Here is a 26,284-nt window from a genome sequence, read left to right on the forward strand (position 1 = left end):
GGAAGGTCTCCTTACCCTATATGTGTACAAGGCATTTTACAAATGGAAAAGCCACTGACTATAGCAGACTTACATAAATTCATGGGAATCATGAATTACAATAGGGAATTTATAGAGGATTATGTAGCCGTGGCTGCTCCCCTATACAAAATGTTACAGGAACAAAAGAACTCCACCTTTTTAGAGTGGGGATCTCATGAAGAGGAGGCATTTTCACAAATAAAAATAAAACTAGCACAAGCTACAGAATTAATAGCACCCACACCAAGGTTACCATTTGTGTTACAAGCAGCAGCAGGAAAAAAACACTGTCTGTGGTACTACTACAGGAATGGCTATATGGTATGGACAACAGAATGGAAAAAACATTACGCCCAGTCACTTTCTTTAGCAGGAAGATGACTCCAGTGGAACTGGGCTACCATCCATGTATACAGCAGTTATTAGCCATTTACTGGGGTATTAAACAAACTGAATATTTGACCGTATTTTCCACCATTATAGTACAAACACCACATCAAGCTGTAAAAGCTCTGATAGACAGTTTTGAAATGCATAAAATTACAGATGGTATTAGTCAGGCAGTCTTTGCAAAATGGATGGCACTTTTTGGAATGAAAACTGTTACTATACAAAGAGGGGACAAATACTATTTGTCAAACCACATGGGATATGAAGGAAAATAGCATAACTGTTTAGAAAAGATAATGTCACCTGAGATGCAATTTTTAGCATCTGATTTTGATCACTTTAAGCCATCCATCTTTGTGGATGGAGCACGATATTGGGACCAAGGCAGATACTGGACATGATTTGCCATAGTTCCAGAGAATCCACAGCTGGGTTCTCCTGAATTAATCAAGTTACCAGGGCATATGTCAGGTCAAATAGCTGAACTGGAGGCAGTACTGTATGTGCTAAAGTATTACAATCCTATTAAAATTTTTTCAGATAGTGCTTATTTAGTAAATTCTTTAAGACTGCATATGGAAACCTGGGTAAGACGAGGATTTGTGGATAGTGTAGGTAAACCATTATGGCATGCTGAAGTATTAAAAGACATATATAAAGTTATAACAATGTCAAAACAACAAGGACAGTATAGCATCTTAAAAGTAAAAGCACATCAAAAGTCAACCAGTGAAACTTACAGGTTAAATGTGTTAGCTGATACTTTGGCAAAACAAGCAGCACAAAATGGAAAAGAACTTCCAGAATATGAGTATGCCAGTGTAGAAGTTAATGTCTTAAAAGAGTTAGATAAAGAGTCAATAGAGAAAGACCTTGTAAATATACAAAAACAACAGGGCTTAAAAGAAGAAACTGATCAATGCAGATTAGCAGGTGTACCACCAAAGGAGTAATATGCATACACCACCTCCAAAGAGTTACAGTTGCCATATGTACCATTTCAGTTGGCACGCCAGTTGGTCAAGTTAAATCACCAAATACTGGGCCATATAGGAACTGATAAGTTATGGGCAGTTGTAAAAGAAAAGTATTGGAACCCAAATTAAAAAAGGTCTGCAAACTGATTATAGAAGAATGTTTAATCTGTCTGCAGGTAAATTCTAAAAGCAAAAGGCCTCAGTTACATCGAGTACAGCCAGCGGATGGGCCATGGTATGCAGTTCAAATAGATTATGCAGGTCCATTTCCAACAACAAAGGGAGGTTACAGGTATCTACTAGTAGTAGTGGACGTCTTTTCAAAATGGGTAGAAGCAATTCCTACCAAAACCATGACAGCAAAGGCAACAGCAGAAGCCTTAAGGAAAAATATTTTCTGTCATTTTGGATGGCCACGGGTCATATAGTGAGACAATGGCCTACAGTTTGTTAGTCATCTCATTAAACAAATGTGCAATTTGTTAGGCATACAGCAAAGGTTTCACGTACCATACCAGCCACAATCTAATGGCATTGGAGAACGTATGAATCGGATGTTAAAAGAACGTCTAAAAAAGGCATGCTTGGAAAAGGGCAATACATGGGTACATCATCTACCTGGTATTTTAATGGGTATTCGAGCAACACCAAACAGCAAAACAGGTATTTCCCTGTATGAAATAATGACAGGCCGCAAAATGCCCATACAATTACCATTTGACCCAGATTTACCTAATGGTAGGCCCATGTTAGAAATCAGCAAACATCAGGAATGGCTAAAACAACTTACTAGTATCTGTGACTATAATGTAAGGGAACAACCGTTCCATCTATGGAAAAAGGTGCCAATATTACCAGCTGAAGAAAACCTTCCCTGTGGAACCAAAGTATTGGTAAAAACATTCCAAATGGAAGGACCATGGGCTAGCAATTCGCAAGACCCTTTTGAAGTAGTGGAACAAATTGGACCATTAGTGTACAAAATCAAAGAAAAAAAGAAAAACAGAACAATGGTGGTACATAAAGATCAACTAAGAATGATCAAAAATAGTGAGCAATGTAAATCTGATTAAATGTATTCTCTTGTAGGTTTCCAACAGAGAAGGCCATAATAAAATTGACATGGTTTAAAGTGCATCCTTTTGGAAATCCAGTTTTGGATAACCAAAGGCAAAATGATTCAACGATCGAATTTCTATTTAAAGGATGTTTTTTTAAATTGATAATAGCTATCATACTATTATTGTATTGCTTAATATTAAATTATACTTACAACCTGTTAATCAAACTGTAAAGTTACATAAGAGAGAGAGTAAAGAAATGTGGAAAAATGAACAAGATTGGTCACCATCTTTTAACACTTTTTTTAGCAAGACAATGTTGGTATGCAAAAAGCATGACTGTTTCTAATTGTTGGGTATGTAGTTTAATACCAAAAATAACAGAGTTAATGCCTCTAATAGCTATTCCACTAAATTCTCTTAGTAGTTGGAGGGTATTAATAAATGAAACAGGAGATCAAGTCATAAATGTACAATTACGTAAAGCAAGAGTACAGTTATCTGCTATAGTGCAGGGGATCACATGTTTTCAACAAAATTGAACTGTTCCAGTGGGTAACAGCAATTGTATTCAGACAATTGAAATGATAAATTTTCACAACCACATACCAGTACATGGAGTATTTTCTCATGGTTTTCCTATTTTAATACCAATTAAGGGTCAGTTAATATTAAGTGACACAGCAGTATTTCATTTTTCACAAAATTATAAAAATGAGTGTAAAACCAACAATACATGCTGGCAAAGTAAAACAGATAAAAACTTTACAGTTGTACATGATAAAACTCCTATTATGGGACAAGTAAATGACAGTCTGGTAAATAGCAGTGTTGCTCTATGAGATGGGTTATATTACGTCTGTGGTAAATATGCTTATAAATGGTTACGAAAGGGATAGGATGCCACCTGTTATATAGGATTAGTGGTACCAGCAATGTATCATGTAAAAGAGTTACCAAAAGGAAGCATTAGAAATGCAAAAAAGAAAAGGGATATATTACCTGTGATTGAAAGTCCAGAAAATCCAGTAGACACCTTAGATACATCACGTATATATCATCAAAATCTTGATTATATTAAATTAAAAGATATGGATTTAGGAGATGATGTAATCTCTGGAGCAGGTATTTTCCCTTGGTACAGGGCTGCAAAAGCCATCTGGGAGCTGAGAAAACTATCTAAACTAGTTGAGGTATTGGCAAATGCCACTTCCAATACAGTCCTTGACATTACTGTTGAAATTACAGCAATATGAACTATGGTTTTGCAAAATCGAATGGCATTAGACTACATATTAGCATCCCAAGGGGGTACATGTGCTTTAATAGGAGAACAATTGTGTACATTTATTCCAGACAAAACAGAATCTGTAAAAGCACATTTAGAAGTGATTGCACAAGTGTCTCAACATACTAGAAAAAACTGGAATGATGATTGGAGTGAATGGTTTAGTAATCTATTTACAGGATGGACAGGAAAAAATCGCTGTATTTTTAATTTCTTTTATTGTTATTGTAATGCTTGGTTGCATATTATTTACATGTATTAAAGTCTGCTTAGCAAAAGCTAGTCAAGTTACTGTTGTTAATTGTTATAATGAAAAAGTATCATCAAATAATGCTGAATTTATTTCCCTAGTTTAAAATAAAAAAGAGGGAATTGTTAGAGTGTGCTCAACAATATACTAAAGTTGAAAGTAACTTTGCTACAAATATGTAACATAAATAAGGTATAAGATAAAGCTTGCTTAAATGTAGAAATAGAGTTTAGTAATATGTGATCAGCATCCATACTAAATTACCATGGCTTGGAAAAAAAAGGAATCTGCTGAATGGACATTTTTCCCTTACAGACTTAAAAACAGGGTGTATGTAAGAGCAAAAATGCAAAATATGCTTTTAAAGAACAAAGATATATTTTTCTGCATATAAAAATAACACAATATGCTTCCTTAAACAACAGGACATGTTTCTGCATAATGGACACAATGTTTCCTTAAACAACAGAAACAACAGGACATGTTTATGACACTGTTACAGTCTGTTTCCTTGGCACAAGAACAGATGTTCTTATACAAAAGACAAAAAACAGGATGTTCACACTGTCAGAAAAGCTGGCCTCTTATAAATTCAGAAAAAATGTGACAAGACATTGTTAAACAAGAAAGCTTAAAAATAATATTATCAAGTCAGCATTTGCATCAGCATCTGCAACAATTAGTACTGTTTCTACAGCATGAGCAATTCTCCAAAATAGAATACCAAGAGGAAATGTATATGTATGTGCATGACTAAAATTGTATATAAAGATCTGTATGAATCCAGTTATGTTAGGGGTATTTGTAGAGACACATTTGTCTCGAGGTAAATGTTATATCTCTCACATCATCTCTACTATATGAGAAGTAAAGTGGAACAGTACTTTAAGTTGCAACGTTAATCTGTTTGGTTTATTATAAAAAGTTATTCGTTACTGCTCTAAGTTGATGCTGCAAGGTGTATTCTCTCATCAGTGTATATTCTGCAAGTTTCTGTATGCAACAGACTGTGAATGCAAATATAACCAGACTTTGATTTTAGCAGAATCCAGCCAGCAAGACTGAGTGTCTTAAGAAGACTTCAAATCCATCACAGTAAGCAGCACCATATAATTTTTCAATGTATGCTGACTTAGCTTCACAAAGTTTGTAGAAAAGGTGCTTAAGCTACGCATCTTTTTCTCTCTGCTAGTTTCCTTTTCAGCTAAAGTTTCCTTGATTACTCACTATACCAACAATGTATAGAGTTAAGGAAAGAAATGTTCATAATGCACTGAAACTCTTTACTGGGTTGGAAACTTGGAAGTACACCTAGACAATGATTACAAGCTCACTATTATTGTTTTACAACAGTCGCCAGTCCATATGTAGCATGTCTCAACATCTTTAGTGATTTATGACATTTTTACACAGATATAGCTACCTCATCCCTATAGTTGCTCAGTAGAAACAAACAAGGAGCTGAATCACTGCAATTGCTGTTCTCATTCACTTACTTTTTCTACTGGTGCATTTCTGGAAAGAAAAAAAATATGACCTTCTCGTTTAAGACATAAATTAGAAAAAGTATTCTGCTGTGATCTAGCAATGATTTCAAGACATTCTTTCTCAACTATCCTATCATGGTCCTCCAAGCAAACCGTATTATATTTCCAATATAAGACAAGTGTAAATGCACTTAGATGCAACTTGCACATTGCACAAAATGCTGTTTTCACCAAATATCCCCCAAACATTTAATGCTTTGAAATACAACTGGAATATATTACTGCAAAGCTTCAAATAATAGAATATCTAACTTCCTTGTAAAAGAAGAATCAAACATCCTTTTATTGCCTTCTAACACACTAAAATTAACTTTGCATTTCATCACAGAGTTATCAGAGGAAATGGCATCATGGTAAAGAGTATTGAGCTGAGCTAAAGGAAAGCTCCAAAGTTTTTTCCATGTTTGAAATTACATATATAGCCAAAGAGAAATCTATAACCAGAGGTCAATGTAAGGTAAGATTCAGGATTTCCATAGGTCCATAGTTTTATAGGCGATTACTAGACTAATAACTCAAGAGTTCTTATAAGCCTAGCCAGTTTTTCCCAGATTTTACCCAATTTTCTATCCCTAGGGGAAAGATAACAAGGGTCAGCAAGTGGGATTTTGATTTTTTTACAGGCTGCCTCTTTCCATAAGGGACATGGGCACAACCCCAGGAGTGAATTTTTATTGTCTATCTATTGGTCCAGATTTTGCTTGGAGATGGTCAGGGAAGGGTACTGCTTCATGAGACTAGGAAGCCTGTTCCAGATGAGGGGCAATCTCTGGGACACATCTGTCTCTCCAGCATGATCTATTCATGTCAAAGGATCAGGTTTAGATTTTTGGAGCAGGTAACCCTTGTGCAGTTAGTTTTGTGACTATGCAACATTTCCATCATGGCTGGGTCAGAGACTGTCTTGTAGGCCAGGCACAGATCACTGCTCAGTAATCAGTAGGAAACTGAATACAGTAAGTGGGCTTTTAATCAGCAACAGTGGAAACAGTTCACCTTTGAAGCTCTACTAAAGTGCAAGAAACATTATAATTAATACAGGATTCTTACAAAATACAGTAAAATAATCAGCAGAAGTACAAAATGATACTTTCTTTCTTTAGCAGTGGATGGCTTTGGATGCAGCATATTTTCTGTAACTCTTAGATAAAGTACCCAAACCAATAACAGCTCTAGGGAATTGAGCTGTCAAACTTTGAAGGATGAGTCCTCCAATCTGTTACATAGCAGAAATGGGTTGAAGGGTATAGGAACATCAAAGCAGGCAAGCGGGATCAGCTAGGAGGAATTAAGCATCCAATGACAGTTCTAAAGGGGAGGAGAGTCTTTAAAAAGACAAGGCTTTCTTTTTGAAGGTAAAGCTATGATAAGGAAAGGGAAATCATAAATAGTAAGAAAGATTGGCAAGACAGAAACTGGGAATTGAGTGGGGAGGGTTATATAAAACCAGTTACAACTTTATTTAAAATACTACATTAAAGCCAGTGGATGGGGGGGTGGGGGTTAAAGGTTATTTCTATCTAATGGCTCAACTATCACAAATATATCCAATTTAGCCTGTTACTGTAAAGGAAAATTACTCTCTTCTTTGAAGCTCCTTTACTGGCACATCTTTGCACATAGCACTGATCAATGATAATAAAAACTCCTGGTTAAAAGAAATTATTTTCTCAATTTGCACAGTGTTCTTTCTTTCTTTCAAATTATGAAATCCTCTATTCATTTTATATTGTTATTAAAGAATATGGAGAAATGCTTAGTAAATTTGTTATAATGTTGGAGATACCAAATGTTGTTGCATATAAACTTGGGTGGGGACATGCTTATTGTATTAAAGCACATACTGTCTGGAATTGCGTATGGTTGAATTTACTTCCTGAAAGGTGTAAATGTTAGAAATCAATTTTATTCTGCTGCTCCCACAATATGAATCTGGCTGCTAGAAGATATTGTTAAAATCCAGTCAGAACCATAATTTAAAAGAAATATAAGTGAAGTTATAATTACAAAAACAGTCTATATTACAAGATCGAAACTTTAGTTAATCAAATAACTAAAGCTCAGTCTTGTAATATCGAAACCTAACAATGTCGAATGGCCGATTTAACCCAGGGAAACACTTCCCTTGGCCACATTAAAAAAAAAAACTTTAAATCCCAATTAAGTTTGCCCCCCACACCCCCTTAACTAAATATACCAACTCCAAGATAGCTCCAAATTGGAGAAAAGGGCATAATCCACATAACAGCCAAGGGAAGTGTTTCACTGGGTTAAATCTGCTACATTATTAGGTTTCGATATTACAAGATCTATCTTTAGTTATTCGATTAACTAAAGTTTCAATCTTGTAATATAGACCCACAAAAACATAAATGTAAGTTCAAGTTTCAATGCCTTGATGAATATTTTATATGCATTACTCTTCTGAATCTTAAATATTTGCTCAAAATCTCAAAGCAGTCAAGCAGGATCAGCATATTTCTGTTTGTAGAATGTAACTGTAGGTACTGTAGTTCATTTGTAATGTCTGTTTTCTGATATTCCTGTTGACTTGCAATGTATTTGCTTTCATGTGTTTTAACTCAAGTTTGTGATTATGTGCTACTTATAAACTGTGATGGTCACACTGCTCAGGAAGTTAATTAGGCTGGCAGTGCATTCAGCTTCACCCCTTTGCCATCATGCACCATATCTGATACCCATCAACCCATTTCTACTGTAGAACAGATTGGAGGACTCTGCATTCAAAGTTTGACAGATTTTATTCAGTTCTATTTTATCTTATGAGAGAACTAAATACATTGCGCAACAATATTTTACAAAGTAACTGCATATAAGACTGTGTTTTGCTTTGTTTAACATATAATATACCTTATTGAGATCTGTGTTTTATAAGCAACAGAGTAACTGCTGTGAATCTAACATAAAGATGGTCTTTTACTGGACTTTAATATGTTATTTAAAATGTGCAGAGTTAAACAGCAGATCTGACCATAACACTAAAAGAAAACTAAGAACACAGCTCTTCATATTTGGTAATTAGATCATGTAAGTTATTATATGTGATATGTGAGACTGATGGTCTGTGTACCATTAGGGCTCCAACACTGTTGAGAAAACAAACACTGTGCTAGGACTGGTGAAGTCCTCCTTTCCATATCACCGTAAAATATCCATATTAAATACATCTAAAATATGAGGAGTGGCAGAAAACAAAATTTAAACTACATCTGATTACTACAATACTAGACAGTAGTTATGTGGAACTTGAAGGGCGGCCATGGTGGTGCAGCAGTCAGCATTGCTGCCTCAAAGCAAGAGGTTCCCTGGTTTGATTCTCGGATGGGGTGCCTTCTGTGTGGAATCTGCATGTCCTCCCTGCGGTCATATGCATTTCCTCCGGGTGCTCCGGTTTCCTCCCACATCCCAAAGACATGCTGTAGGTGGATTGGACACTCTAAATTGGCCCTAGATGTGAGTATGTATATGTGTGAGCCTTCTGCGGAAGGTTGGGTGCCGGGCTGACAACTCAACACTGTAAAATTCCACTGCCAATCATTCTGTGGACCGTTGTTCCGCTATGTCGACCACTAACTGGGAAAAGCCGAAAGGAGAAGAAGTTGTGTAGAACTTGAAGGGTTTTAAAAGAATTAGCTTCTTCAGAGGAGTATTCTGTACATTGTGAGTATGTAGAAAGAGTTGAAGGTAAAGCATCTATGTGTTTACAGCTGAATGATACCAGATGTATGTATAATTGTACATTCCTGGGCCATGCTCCTGTGTACTGTGACTTGATAAAGGGAAGATTGTAAATGTGTTTCTATACCTGTTTTTGAGTTTTGCTATTTTCTTATACTGTGTGGATGTGGTCATAATGTGCCCCAAAATTTATCCAGATGTAGTGGAGGCCGGCTCATTCACCTGGGTGTATTATTCAAGAGCTCAGTATTGTTATACATTCTTCAGCCAGTGTGATGAAATATTCCTATTTTTTCATGTGAACTTTTCATAGATTCTATCACATCTTGATAAACGAAGATTTGAAAGGTTATTTGTCTACACTTCTTTGTTTTGTTAGGATTTTTCTGGCTAAGATGTCTTTTAAGTCTGCTGTTGACCATTTCCTTGTCCACTCCCACCCTCCACCCCGAGGACCACTGATACCAGTAAGCTAGGAATACAGTTCTCAAAAGCAGATTGGCTTTTTCTGTTTGGTATCACAGTTGCAAGCTGTAATAATGGAATTTTAACCTGATATTAATAATTTGCAAACACCATTTTGTTGTGAAACATCAGGGTACAGCTGTCTGTTGTAACATTTAATGTTGAGGTATACTCACTGACAGTCTTTTCCTTTGATCAGGTACTTCTAGTTATAGGCTTCTAACAGAATTGTTTCAGCAGCATGATAAGTTCTGATGCAAATAATCAGTGAGCAACACAGCAATAACAAAACTTATGTCTGTTTCAGGGAGTTTTTCTTCATCAATCTGGGCATATCAAAGAGTACTGCTTGATTAAAAAATGAGTTAATTTACTTTTTCCAAGATGAAGAAATTAATGTTTATAGATATTATAGTTTCATATGTAGTACTAGGCTAGCTGCATTTCCAAACCATTTTAAGCCTAGCCAATTTCCCTTTCGGTGCACAAATTAACCTATCCCATTTGGTAAAAGACTGGTCTTACCTATCTCATTGTCAGTAATTATATATTACCTCTAATGAGAACAACTGGGATTATATCATAGATAAATTCTAGGAATCCATGAATGAGAACTTCCATGTCTTCTTGCCTCAGTTCTCAACACATTAGTGAGTCTGTGTGGGTTTGCATTTCTTCCACATTTTCCCAGTTTTCCTAGTTCAGGGTTAACAGCATATGTTTTCACTTGAGGCATGATATACTTGTATGCATCATGAATGATAAAAGATATAAAAGTCTCATGACCTTGAATAAATTCACTTCTCTTGTGCTTTCTCTGATTAACAGCAATGCAATACAACTGCCTGCTTCCAAAAATCATGTCCACACTGAAATGTGATCAATACAGGATAATTCCACAACCACAAAATACACTTTAAAGGACATGTCCTCTTACAAAACTGAATTATCTGCTTCCAAAGTTTTTTTACACAATTTTCAAGAAGCTAGATCAGTTAGTAAGTGCTCAAAGTGCGCAAGTGCTCTCTCCACAGGAACTGCGGGTAAATGGGTGAGGTAGTCCATATTATGAATAGATAATTGTGTGTTTAGATGTCACAGACTGTTAAAATTGTTAGCAAGAATGTGTTCATTAGCAGTGTTCTTTCAGACATAAAATGTGTATCCCGGTGTGGCTGTATGCCTGGAGTGTCTGTTAAAAGTTGCTGCAGTCAATTAATACATTTAGTGCACATGCCCCCTGCAGTCACTGATATTGGGTTCTATTCCCATGCTTGCCAATCCAAGGAATGGTATCTGTTTAGTGTCTGTACTGTACACATACATCTCTCAAATGTCACAATTTTATGTTATTTAATAGTGCATAATCCATCTGTCACAGGATTACCATGGAAAAGATTACCTAGATTGCTTAAACCTTGACACGGTTATTAATAGACATGCTGGAGGGACAGATTCATCACCCAGAGACTCTATGCTGTGGAACAAAATCCCGGTACATGTGGGCGCAGAGCATCTGGCCTTGTTCAAGAGAATCTTTGCTGGCGGATGGGGGGATCGCAGATATACCCAGTTCAGTTTCAAGATGTCACTGCTTGCAGAGGCACAGCAAAATAATAGGCATATTTTATTCAAACTAAAGGGGTGTAAAAGGCCAACTAAAGCCAAATATAAATGCCCTTGGGCAGATAGCCTAGTATGAACCTATGAACCTATGAAATCAGCCCACAGAACATCTTAGTAGTTATATAGGTGTACCTGCAGTTGTTACTGTTTGGCCCATAGTGTCCCATGCAAATAGTTTGAGAGGTATTTACATGCTACATCAGCTATAGGAGACTTGAAGTCACTGTACACATAAACAAAATACAGACCCATAGAGTAGATAGTAGTAGTACTGTTGTCAAGGAAATAACCAGAAATGTTACTAATGGACTGTTCTTCTCTCTCTCCCCACTCCTTATCTTCATTCATTTCTTATTGTTATTCATTGGTTATGGTTTACTATTAACATATGTTGTTTCATTAACTGTATTTTGGGACATGTGTTTTATTATTGTTATGTATTATAATGGTTTCATATTAACATATCTTGTTAAATTACCTATTTTGTTAGTGTTATGCTGTAACTGTTACTGGCATGCTGTTGACATACTGACTGCTCTGTTATTTATTGTTGTGTTTCACATAATATGCATTGTTATATAATTGAGTTATTTCCAATGTTCTGCCATGCTATTACTAACAATGATTTGTTCACAAGTAACCTATACTTATTGGTATGCCTCCTTTACCACAGCACATCAGGGTAGGCCAGTTCTGGCTGATCTGCCTACCTTGCCTCAACTGGCCATGGCACCGGGTCCTGTCACATCTGGGACCCAGACTGGTGGTGCCCCCTCCGCTGTCCCTGCACCACCTGCAGAATCAGTTCGGACCACCTCAGGGGATGGGGCCTGGCCTCCTCCTGGCAAAGATGGCAAAGGGGCCATTGTCACCCAAGATCAGCTGCTGGTCATGGTGCACAGGGATTATTCATTGGAGCTATGAATGCCAACTGTCCCGGACTGAGGGCATGCTGGCTGACCTGGTGGGGCAGCCTCACCCTGGTGCCCAGCCACCAGCACAGGCACCCTTGGGGCAATGAAGGAGCAGTGTCATCAATCCCATGAGGCAGGACATGAGTCACACTGCTGCCAACTGGAAGCATGTGCGACTTGGATTCCACAACACTTTCCCCATTTACACCCCTTCATGAGTCACACATTGCCCCTGTCTGCCGTCTTGTCTGTCTGTGAATGCATCCACTCCAACCCAGCTAATCTCCTCACATGTAACTGTGTCCCTTCCCAAACATTCCACTATCACCTTAATAAAAAAAAATGGGCACCCGCCCAAAAAAAAAATATATATATATATATATATATATATATATATATATATATACACATATACATATATATATCGCCCCCACACATAGCTTTCCATTTTGCACGTGTCCACTGGACACAAGTAATTTGGTCCAATTGGCTTGAGAACACAATTATCTTGTGCTCAACTCTCTGGGGTTTGAGAGTACAAATTCATCTACAAATTCTGTCAAAGTGCACATACCTGTCAACCTCTTACAGCAAGAAATCAGAACAGAGCCATACGTAATGGGGGGACAAAGGCCCAAATCTGGCAACACTGTTTAAATATTGCTGTACAAAGTAAGAAAGTGAATAGAATAACAGATATTACAGTAGAATAACTGTGTTCTGAAGGGTATGAGGTCTGAAACTTAGATGTCTGTCTTTATTCTCTGACAGCAACCATCAATGATTGGCCAAACATCTGTCAGAAATCCACACTTTTGTGTGAAAATGACGAAACTGTGAGGCAAACATCGACATTCTGCAAGCGTCTGTATAGTTGAGAGGTATGGTGCCTACAGGGTACATGTACTACAGCAGGTTTGCATTGTTTACTGTCATTGTGGCACACTGGTGTTGCTGAACTGTCCCCATGTAGTAGTTGCAATAGCACACTGCTATTTGTCTGGCAGTGGCCGTATGACATATTAGTGGGAGTTTGCCCATAGGTGACACACCACAGTAGACTGCAGTGCTGGGTGTAGGAACATACAACAGAATCTGTCACAGCACACAGGGGCATACCCCAGTATTTCTACTATCTTGGTGATATCCACGGTGTGTTGCCAGACTGTGGGATATGACGTGTGAGGGAGCAGTGGATAGTGCAGGCCATTATGGGTGTGCTGGACCTGTGCATAGTGGATGTCCACGTATCTGGTCCTGTAATGTGTTCCCCTTTCATTGTCTTTCAGTAACTTATGCAGCAGAAGACATGCCCCCTTCTCAGATGTGGAGAATGACATAATAGTGGATGGACTGACACAGCACCATCAGATCTTGTTAGGCATAATTGGGAACAGTGGGCAGCATTGTGGGCAGACCTTGTGTGGGATGTCAATCAGATTCATCAACCAGACAGGACCTATTTACAGATCCAACACCAGGCCACAAACATGCTGAAACTGGATGACGAAGGGCAGATGATGTTGCCAGTGATCATGCTGCCACCAGTGGAGGTCCTGTGATGGAACAACCACTCCTGGCCACAAAGGAGTTCCTGGTGAACCTAGGTACACACGATAGCTCCCAGGCATCCATCACACCATACATTGTGGAGGTGGGTGCCACAGTGTCCACAGCAGAGGAGCATTCAGGTAAGCATACTGTGTTCACCGGTGTAATACTGTATCAGTCATTGTGGCAGGCTGTACATACCTGTACATGGGTGTCAGGTCCATCTTCATTGGAGGGGGGAGTTGGGTGTATACTCAGTTGTGCACACATACTGAGAATGTCAGCAATGCAGTCAGTATCACAGTAGCTACTGTACATATGGATATATGAACATATTACCTTGCAGTGCTGCAACATTTGATGGTAACATTTGGTGGTGCTGACAATACCTCTCCCTTACCTTTGCATAGGTCCATCAGGTGTGGCCCAAGTCTGTGGTACTGTACCTAGTAAGTGTGATACTGTTTTTTACGTATCATATATATCCTATGAAAGTTAAGGGCTGCCACATTGCCCTATATCCAAATGTTGTGTTTAGCCAGAATGCTATATTTGTATGTTCCATTCTGAAACTTAACTACGGTTCATAGACTGGGTAATCACAGGTGTGTATCTGAACGACCATCGACACATTTGTACTTATAGTTATGAGTGGCTACACAGCCTGGTATACTTGAGGCAATTACTCCAAAATGCTTGCTCAAACATAAAAAGGAGATGGTACATACCTGAGGCAGTGACACTAGTACTGGCATATCATTCTCAAGACAGGTGTACTGGATTTTATGTGTAGTTCTATCACATATCGTATCATATTGCATACCTTATAGGCAGATTGTACTACCAAGTTTAGCTGGATGTGGCTGAAGTGCATGTTATAAAGGGTTTGACTTGTCTATGCATGTTGTTGTAAGGTTGTCTGTTGTGCATGAGAGCGGAGATGAGAAGATGCAAGACTAGCAATGCAATTGTGAATCCTTATTTGCATGAGTCTGTATGGATTACCATACATAAAAGTGCAGGTAGTAATGTACTGCTTTTGTCTTAGTTTCAAAGGTAATGGGGGGGTTTAAGTCTGTCCCCCTCACAACCTGATGTCAGTGTATCATCGTCTCTAATGATGATCATGGACATAGTGAGGCACAGGGGGAGTTGTTGGGGACTGAATCTGTCCCAGAGGTTGACATCCCTCTTCTGCCCCCATTGTCACTGCACATAATCAGTATGCCCACACATACCCAGTGCCCAGAGGCCACAGATATTGGACAGTCAGAGGGTGGCAACATTGAACAGGACAGTGTGGCAACTATGTAATCAGTGAGTGTAGACACTAACCATAGCCAGAAAGCTGGTGAGGTCCCACACAGGTGGATTGATAGGGGTGCTCATAGGAGGACTGCTGTCCATCCACTATCACATCATGGGTCACTCGGCAGATGTCTTGGGCCATCATGGATGCACAGGCATGGTCTGAATGCAACACCAGATGGGTACTTAGGGTTACGGATGCAGCACAGTCTGACATCCATGGCTGCCTCCACCGCATTAGGGACACCCTGGATAGGTTCACTGATACAGTGGACAGATGGTGGGCTGAGATAGTGTCTGTCTTGGACCGCACATTGTCTGTGCTGTAACATCTGATTGGAGTTGGGTGTCAGACATCTGGATGTAGGTCAGCAAAACCATCTGCTGAGTGTCCACATGGCCGTGCACAGTCACATTCCCATAGTGGCAGTACCTTCAGTGCTACAGAGGAAAGTGTGCTGTCCACACCATGATGTGGCAGGCTATGGGCACATGGTTCTGGGTGTTCCTGTGGGGGACACAGCCCCAGCAGACAGCAGTCACCGTCAGGTACTAGCACCGCATCTGACCTTGAGCATGGTGGAGGCAGTGCAACTCCTGGCAGAGCCAATTCCCATGTTTGTGGCCAAAGACAGTGAACTGTCCAGTCTACCGTGTACGGTCCACAGCTGTCCAGCATACACACATGTAGGGCTAGCAATGGGCTTGACTGTGTACATACGCACTCTCACACACCACTGTCACATGCAGGCCACCAACAGACACATACGGCACCTCTCTATTGCCCATCTAACCCACACCCATTCCTGACTCACACACATGCTGTCAAGTGTTTGTTAGAGCCTAGGCCTCCCGCACCCCCACACCACAACCTGTGCATGAAATGATACCTCTGCCATATCCCTGCTCTCCATGCCATCGATGTAGGAAAATGCTACTATGAGTCTGATGCACAGAGTGTCTATATTACTTGACTTGTACTTGTGTGGACACATGGAGGCAACACAGAGACACAGGATAGCATATGGCAGCACAGCAGAAATATGATGTCAACAAGGTACGGCAGCATAAGTTCATGGCTCTCTAGGTGCATATGTGTAGAACAGTCTATCAGGGACAATGGGGGCAGTCAGCATAATCATGCATTCATACTTTGTGATAAGTTCTTCTACCCTTGCTATGTGTCACCTGGGTTTTCTGAACTTACAAATATAGAAGATGTGGTGATAGAGTTGGCACATCTACACATATCCTGTGTCTGGGTCATTCAGGTGGTGGACATCAGCTATGATTATATAGACGAGGGCAATTTAGGTACAGCAGCTAGTCACAGGGCCATAAAATGCATAACCATTCCATGGAGATAACCCATTTGGGCATGTCCATAGTGCTGCAAGGGGATATATTTACATGCATACACAGAGTTGGCTGATGTGAGATTAGAACCCCTACATATCCACTATTGCTCACAGTACTTATCACATGCAACACAATTTACATCTGTTGTATATGTAATTGCAGGCACAGTACTTGTGGAGTAAGCAAAGTAGCCCTGTGTTAGACAGCATGTGTGGCCTGCAGAGTGATATTGCTTGATACTGTTATTGTATCTACTGTCTTAGGAGTGGGATACCTGTTAATATCCCTGTTATTTGTGTACAGTTACCAGTATGGCCATATGTGGCTGATTGCAGTTAGATAGGCAAACATGTGGCCAAGGACAATATGGCCTGTCAAAGGCATGCATTAATTAAATCAAAAGATGCTTCAACAAAGTATTAGTTTAGTGGTGTGCACACTTATGCAACCAGCTTATTGTACATTTTATATTTTTTATATATTTTTCCACTAAGAGATTTTTTTTTTTCGTTTGAATTGTAGAGGTAATAGGTCACATTAAAGGTGGGAAAAGTTTTGAAATGATTTATTGTGGTCTCATTTTTTTATATCACAAAAACCTGGCATGTTAACAGGGGTGTGTACACTTTTTATATCCACTGTGTATGTATGTGTATACACACACACACATATATATATATATATATATATATATATATATATATATATATATATATATATATATATATATATATATATATATATATATATATATATATATATATATATATATATATATATACATACTGTTACAGCAGTTGTATGGGAACACTGATGTGTTGGGGGTGGTGGAAGAAAATCACATGATCTGCTGACATAGACAGTAGTGCAAATATCATGTGACCCCCACTGTTTAACATCTCCTTTGACTGCTGTAGTCTATATTCCAACCAAGAGGCCTAGTGAATATTATGGAATATGTAGTGTTAGACTGGGCATCTGTAGTTCCATGTGGATGTTACATCTCTCCAAATAGCCCGCTATATTCCCTTGCATATATGCAGCAGGTCCATACATATGACAGCATATTCTAGTACTCCTTACAAGTGGTGTGTAGATGAGTGACTTACCTTGAAAATGCATCAGTATCATATGTATATGTGATACATACTGATAGATACACTAATCATGTGTGAGGGAAATAGGGACAGACAGAAATGTATATGCTGCTGTCTGTATGTACAGACATATTTCCACATCGCAGGTCTTTGTGAGGAAGAGGCAACAGACTTGTGCTCAAGATAGCTAAGTGTAGGAGCATGCCCAGTAGGACTGTCAGTACTTACAAGGAGACTCCTGGCCAGAGCTACCTGTACTCTGGTCTGGGATTTTGTGTGCTGCAGACATTGGTTGCTGTGCCTGTTTCTGCAGTACAGCACTTCCCTAAAATTGTCCATGGCATTCCCCAGCTGTGTGCTGTACTTAATATGTGACTGGGGTACATAATGTAATACTACACACAGGGTGACAGTCTGCATATCTCTCACTGTACATGTTTTTGCAGAATGTCCAGCATTTTGCCCCATATGTCTGGTCTGTTCCTCATAATTTTTTGGTGTTCCATATAATATTGTATAATACAGCCACTGAATTGCACTAACTACTGACACATTTAAGTGACAGCTTTTGCATCCTGCAGCTATTCTGTTCTGTTGCAACCTGCTGTTATACTAGTCACCTTATAGGTTCATCAGAGCATGTGTAATGTCTGACTGTACTTTTGGCACTTCATCCCTCCATTCTCTCTGACTTTTTCCAGCATTCCTGCAGTAACAGATTGAGGGGTGTGACATTCTGTGGGAATATCACCATACTAGTACCTCACATGCAAAAAATGTGGATGCTGCCAGATTCAAACCATCAGCACCATCATCCATGCAAACCTCCCTAGCCCAGTAGCCCAGTGAGCCACATCAGATGCCAGACAGAGAGGTATCATTCCTCACACAGTCAACAGCATACAGACATACACTGTCACCCCTGTGGTATGTGAGACATATTACATGTGGCCAGGTTCTATGTCACAGCCCTGGAATTGGCTGGTCTGCTAATATATCATTGCAGACTTACTGTTACAGCAGTTGTATGGGAACACTGTTGTGTTGGGGGTGGTGGAAGAAAATCACATGATCTGCTGACATAGACAGTAGTGCAAATATCATGTGACCCCCACTGTTTAACATCTCCTTTGACTGCTGTAGTGTATATTCCAACCAAGAGGCCTAGTGAATATTATGGAATATGTACTGTTAGACTGGGCATCTGTAGTTACATGTGGATGTTACATCTCTCCAAACAGCCCGCTATATTCCCTTGCATATATGCAGCAGGTCCATACATATGATAGCATATTCTAGTACTCCTTACAAGTGGTGTGTAGATGAGTGACTTACCTTGAAAATGCATCAATTGACAGAACTGTAGTTCATGGCTGACTATGTCTGATGCATACAGTACACAGCCAAAACATGATTAGGTACAGGTTGTTTGGGTTGCCTGGCATCATTTTTACTATATGTATGCGAGTCGGAGTAAGGTGTCAGCCCCTAGGTCCCTAGGTTGTCAGTGCATGTGCTATGCATTGTCTCTTGGCCAAGGTCAGGGCATACTGGGCATGCCTACATCTGCCTACATGGACATCCTCAGGGAGTTTGCTCCTTCGAGTCCCCCTATGGGCATGGCTGTGGAGACCTAGGCACAGGTGGGGGGCTGTGTATCCTTTCCCTCCCCTTTGCTGATCCTGCTGCAGCTGTTTCCACAGGATCATATTGTGTAGCCTGGCACATACTGTGAACATCTGAGCACATGTGGCTGGAGAGTACTGAAGGGCTCCACCAGATATATCAAGGCACCGGAACTGTGATTTCAGCAGCCCAAACACATGCTCTGTGATGTTCCTAGTTTGTGCGTGTGCCTCTTTATGGTGTTCTTCCATGGGTGTGTGTGCATTTCTGATGGATATCACCATCCATGGTTCCAGTGCATAACCAGCATCCCTCATTAGATGGCCTTATGGGATGTATCCCATGGCAAACATCTGGTACAGCTGTGATGCTTGCCAGATATTGGAGTCCTGATAACTGCCAGGGCTACCAGCACACACATTGATGATAATGCCCTGGGCATTGCATATGACCTGGCAATTGATGGAGTGATTCCACTTGTGGTTGATGTAGATTCTACCCTTCTCAACCGGTAGTGTCTTGATGTGTACATGAGTGCAATCTATGGCACCCAGTATCTCAGGGTAGTGTGCTACATGGTAGAAGTGTTGCATACTGCTGGCCCTGTCCTCAGGGGTATGGGGAAAATAAATGTGCTCACAGGCATGTAGTAGCACGGCATCCAGGAATTGGTGAACTACCCTGGATGCTGATGCTTGTGAGACCCCCATCATGTCCCCAGTTGGTCTTTGGAAAGTACCCGTAGCTAGTACCCTAACAGCTACACATACCTCTGTTTCCACTGGGATGGGTTCCCTCTGTGGACTCTGGGTCTGAGTTGAGGGTGGCATAGCTCAGTGAGTTCTTGTAGTATGTCCCTGTCCACCCTGTAGTACTCTACAATCTCCAGCTCATGTAGCTCCTGGAAGGTTACCCTGGGCCTGAACACTCTTCTCTTTCTCAGTCCAGACCTATTGTCAGCAGCACCAGCAGCAGCATTACCTCAGCATCTAACACATATAGATATAGCACACCTGCAGCAGCCCCTAGCATTTCTTCAGTTAACAATTGCAAGTCTGTACTCCACTGGTACAGATTATGGGGGTGAAATCAGATTGTAGGGTGTATGCAACTTTTATAGTGCTCTGCTCTAGGTGCAGCCTGTGTGACTGGCTACCTGTGATTTATTTTACCTGCCAGGTACATCATTATGGACTGATAATGGCCCTAGTTAAAGTGAAACATGGGTCATCAGTAATTAATATACTATTGGCTTTCTCAGCCAATTTTTTTTTTTTTTTGGACAGCCTTTCTCACTCATCACTGTGGCATGCCACATAAACACTCACCATGAAGGTAAACACTGCTCAGTAGTCACTGCACACACACCCGTGAAAGGTCATGCTCAGCATGGCAGTGCACCATGCAAACATGCTGAAACACATGCCATGAAGGTAAACAAAGCTTAGCGGAAACTGTACCTACCCCCCTGTTCAGCAGAGAGCTGTGCCATGCAAAGAGGCTCCACTGAGCTCCAATGTGCTTGCAAGTCCTCAGACACAACCCTCTTGATGTTAGCTACTTCTTCTCTGGACACCAACATGGTTCTCTGCCTACACAGAAGGGATATGCGGACAAGGATACCCATTTGTGCTATTCAGTAACCCCACCTCATTTGCATAGGGATCCATCAACAAAAGCTGGAAACTACAGGGTTCCAGACCCTGTCTTGTTAGCAACAGCACCATTCCAGCACTGTAGATGCACTGTGCAGGGTCCTATAATACATTGCTGTCACATAGTAATACATTTGTACACTTTTTTTATTTTTTTTTTCATAAAAGCATGTTTGCACATTGCGGCGCACCTCTCAAACATACCCACATCAGCAAAAAAAGTAAAATTATTTTAAATTATTTCCCATATGGTTTTGGGCAAATGGTGGATAATTTTTCACATGTCTGTCTCTGCTATGCTATTGATGTCTCTCAAACTACACTTTTGCAGCCGCTGTTGTCTGTTTAAAATCCTGTACACAGATTTTTTCTGTGTACACTACTCACATCAACACGGGGTCTGCAGGACTATATATCTGCTTGCGAGATCACTCTACCACTCTCATTTGCATGCAGTTCACCTGCTTATGAGGTGATCTGCATGCTACAGATACTTCCAGGTTGACGCTTGCTCGCACACCACCCAGCTCTGTTTACTGGATCTCAAACCTGCTTACTTTCGTTTAAGCAGTGTGCCACAATGCCTACACAGAAAAAAAGTCTGTGTAGGCTTTATTAAATTCTTCCCAGATTCCTTATTTAGTATTCTGCAGTCAGTATGCACAATCACAAAACAATATGTGAATAATGGCAGGATATAGACAGACTGCCAGCACTCAGTATGAACAGTAACATGGCTAGGTGCATTTGGGTAGAGAAAGTCATGTCTTATTATGCACATGTCATGCATAATGTGTAATTATTATACAAAAGGCAAATATGAAAATAAAATGTAGCTCAAAAATTATAAAAATAAAGTCTAAGATGGTTAGATGCTCTCAGCTGCTTTATGTTTAGATGCATTTTTTGCAATACAACAACAGAATGTATCCAACTTGGTTTTGCTTGTTGAATGTTTTTCTTAACAAGCAAGAAGCAAGTTTATATTAATAAACCACATCCCAAATCCTATTTAGCCTATTCCTTACTTGCAATAAGGCAAGCACTTTTTTTACACACAAAAAAGAAAAATGAGCAAAATTAGTAAAGGTAGTATCAAAGGAATCAGTAATATTGTATCAGATACTAAGACTACATTTGCCAGCCACCTATTTCAAAAGAATAATATAAAATGCCAGTGTTTGTAATATTTTAATCATCACTCTTGAACAACATATACACACAACAGATTTACTTAGAAGGAAAAGACTCCATGTTCAGCTCTACACACACACACACACACATACACACACACACACACACACACACACACACACACACACACACACACACACACACACACACACACACACATATATATATATATATATATATATATATACACACACACACACACACACACACACACACACACACACACACACACACACACACACACACGCATATATATATATATATATATATATATATATATATATATATATACACACACACACACACACACACACACACACACACACACACATTTTGCAAATGTACATTTTTTAGAATGAAAAATACAAGAGTGCCAGCTTTGGAAAGTTGGAACTTGACAGCTCAGTAATATATTATGCACAAATTAAGTAATGCTGAAGTGAGATTATGTGGCAAGACTAGATCACTAACTGTTGTATATATGACATGACCACTGCCCACAGGAAATGTGATATGATATCCCACACAGCCTTGCTCCAGAGAAGGAATGACTGATTAGCATGTAAAGAATCTGCGGAGACCTTGCAACTGGGCAAAAATCATATGACATTCTCCAACCGTCTGCTCCATTTTTAAAAGGATGCAAACACAGCCCTGGATTACTTATGCTGCAGAATGGGAACATGGTGTTCTTAAAGGGTTACATCCAGGTTCTCGGTGCCTAACTACCTTGAAGAGTATGGAATGCCATAATTACGCTCCAGCAACACTTAAATCTGCAGTGTGAGACCTGACCTTAACAATGCTTAGAAGCTACTTTTTTTTTTCCCAAAAACATTTTATTAATTCATAACATATCAACAAAAAAAAAAAAACCACAATGTATTGAATATTGGTATTTAGAAACTAGGTGAAAATACTGAACATAAACAAACATGTAATATGATAAAACATAACACAAACAACAAAAACTGATAAAATATATACAATATATACAAGTGTTAACCAAAATGCAACCATTGAAAGAGTACATTAAGATAAGGAGAAGTATATAGGAGGAAAAGGAAAACAAGGTCTAAATGACCAGAGAAGGAATCAGAATTATTATTCACTACTAATGAGATCTAAAACTTTTTCCCAAAGTTTTTTAAGGAGGGCAATCTTCTTAGGGCTTTTCAATATAATTTTTGTGTTGAGATGTATGAATAAGCCAAAACCTTAAAGTTATTCCAGCATAATTTAGTACGATCAAGCCAATTTTTGGTGATATAAAATTTCATAAGCGAGCATATGAAAACCAACATGAGTGTCAAATATAGAAAGACCTCTAGTGGGAATGTGAAGGATTGCTAATTCCCAGGAGAGAGTGAATTTATGGTAGCCCATTTTCTGTAGGTGGATTTTCAATGAGGTCTAGAGTTTATGTAAATGGTGGCAAGACCATAGAACATGTAGGAGGTCAGCATTTGGAAAGGAACAACATGGACATGAGGAGGATTTCCTAGAATCAAACTTGTTCAGTTTAGAGGGAGTGTAATAAGCGTTGTTATTTATCATTAACTGGGTGTAGAAAAGTTTCTTGAAGGGGGAACAGTTTAAAGTATTTTTTATAGCAGAGAGTTTCTGGTTCTCAGATATCTGAGAGTTGTATTTATCCCAATATTTGGAGAAGAGGCAGTCTGAATCGTGAATTATGGAAGTTAAAAGTTTGTATGATTTGGAGAGCATATTCTCCGGAAGTATTAGAGATTGAATGACTATGTCTATATTGGTGAAAGCTTGTTTATTTGGCTTGATATGGGCAAATTTTGATGTGACTAATTCTCGCAACTGATGAAGAATAGTTAGGTATTTACAATTAACCTTGAGAATTTTGCGTAAATTAGTGAAAGTTTCATCTTTATATTTCAGAATATCCCAGACTACAAAGTTTTTAATAAGAGGGAAATTAGAAAGGTTAATTGTCATGTTATTTAACTTAATATTAGGATTTAAGTGAAGGGGTTGAAGTAACGGGAAAACACTGTCAAGTTTAATGCGTTTTAGCAAATCTTGAAAAGAGTTAACTTTTTGTTTTAAACACTTGGATAATTTTAAAGTATCTATAACATCCATAGAAAGAAAAGGAAGGGTGACTGGATTAATCTTCTTGGTTAAGATGTGTTGGTACCAAAGTTTAGACCAATTAAGGTAAGAGTTGTATGTGTTAAAATTTAAGTTCGAGATAGACAGGAGTCTGTTAGCAGAAATAATTGTATAATAGAGATGGAGGTTCAGAAGACTTAAGTCACCCTTATTTTTAGGGGATATTAAGTTGGAATATGAAATCCTAACTGAGTTGGGAAACCAGATAAATTTGGCTAATTCTTTGTTGACTTTGGAGAAAAAGGATTTGGGGATTATCTGGTCTATGGCATTAAATTTGTACAAAAGCCTAGGAAGTATATTCATTTTAATTATCGCTGATTTAGAAAGGAGCAAGAGATTCATTAGTTCCCATCTACGTAGCTCGAGCATTATTGTTGACCAGACTCTGGCCATATTATTTTGCAATGTCGAGAGTTGATTATGTTCAAACTGAATCCCAAGATATTTGATGTCAAAGATTGTCTGATTAAAGGAGAATCAGGAAATAAATAAGGTTAATGAGCTGAAGGGTTTATAGGAAAGATGTGCATTTGCTTGGAATTTATCTGATAATCTGAGGCCAACGAGAACTTATTGATAGAATTGACTAGTTTTATAAGGTCTGTGTTAGGTGTTTGAAAGTAGAGAACAAGATCATCTGCAAAGGCAGACAATAATACTTTAGTATTTAGAACTTTAGGGATCATATGAAAGGTATTTTGAGCAATGTATAAAAAAAGTGGTTCTATGAATAAGTTAAAGAGAAAGGGGGATAAGGGGCACCCTTGTCTTGTACCATTTTCGATCTTTATGGGTTTGGATAAGTTTTATTAATACATAAATAGGTGAAAGAGTCTTTATATAGGATTTTAATCATGTCTATAAAGGCAGTTGGTATGTTGAAGCAGGTCATAGTTTGAAAAAGGAAATTCCAGTTTACTCTATCAAAAGCTTTTGACACGTCAAGAGTTAGTGCATAGAGTGGATTTTTATCATTTTTGGTAAAATGTATAAGGGAGTCCAGTGTCAGGGTATTATCCCATGCGTGTCTGTGAGACATAAATCCTGCTTGGTCTGAGGAGACTAACGACGGTAAAACTTTTTTCAATCTGTTGGCCAGTAAAGAGGTTAAGATCTTAATATCGACATTAATTAAAGAAATGGGCCTATAATTATGGGGATCAGTTTTGTCCTTGTTATTTTTCAGAATTAGAATAGTTTTCGAAGTATTCCAATGCAAATCTGATATACCATTCGTTATTATATAGTTAAAGACCTTAAGAAGAATAGGAGCAACCACTGAGTTGAAGGATTTGAAAAATTCAGCTGTGAATCCGTCTGGACCAGGGGATTTGCCAGGTTTAAGTCTGTCAATAACACCAGAAATTTCCTGAAGGCTTAATGGAGCAGAGAGAATGTCCCTTTGCTGTTCATCAAGTGTGGGGAATTCAACAGAAGTTAAAAAAACATCCATATGTTGATTGATCAGGGAGTCTGTTTTCTTAGAGTAGACCTCTGAATACAAGGAGGTGAAGAGCTGTGTAATTTCATAATCAGAGTTATATACCTTATTATCGAAGTGTAAAGGTGAGATTCTAGGGAGAGTCTGATTATTTTTAATTATTCTTGCTAAAACTTTGGAGGGCACTTGCGCCCATTCAGAGTAGGTAGCCAGACGTCTTTGTTCCTGTATGGAAAGATTTTGTTGGTGCAAGTGAAGTAGTTCTTTTTGTGAGTCTAGGATTTCCTTATAAAAGGTAGGGTTCGGATTCAATCTATATTGATTCTCAAGAGTAAGGGTAGATTCTTTGCTTCTATAGAGTTTTTTAAGATACGAAGCTTTATTGATTAGAATACCTCTGAGGCAAGCTTTACAAGCGGCCCATTGGATGTCAAAGGGAATGTACGATTTATCCATGTTAGCGTTTGTTTCAAGTAATGTTCCAGTAAGTAATCGAGTTACAGTTTTGTTGGAGAGCAAATTATTATTTAGTGTCCAGTTATTGTATTTGGATATATGGGGTACATTTGGATCATGAATAAGTTTAAGGGATATTCTAGAATGATCAGAAAGAAATCTAGGCTCTAAGGAAAAAATAGCCTTCAGATGGGAAAGAGTATTAGATATG

The sequence above is a fragment of the Protopterus annectens genome, chromosome 5.part0 (genome assembly GCF_019279795.1).
Source record: "Protopterus annectens isolate FY-2018-M chromosome 5.part0, PAN1.0, whole genome shotgun sequence".
Taxonomy (NCBI): domain Eukaryota; kingdom Metazoa; phylum Chordata; order Ceratodontiformes; family Protopteridae; genus Protopterus; species Protopterus annectens.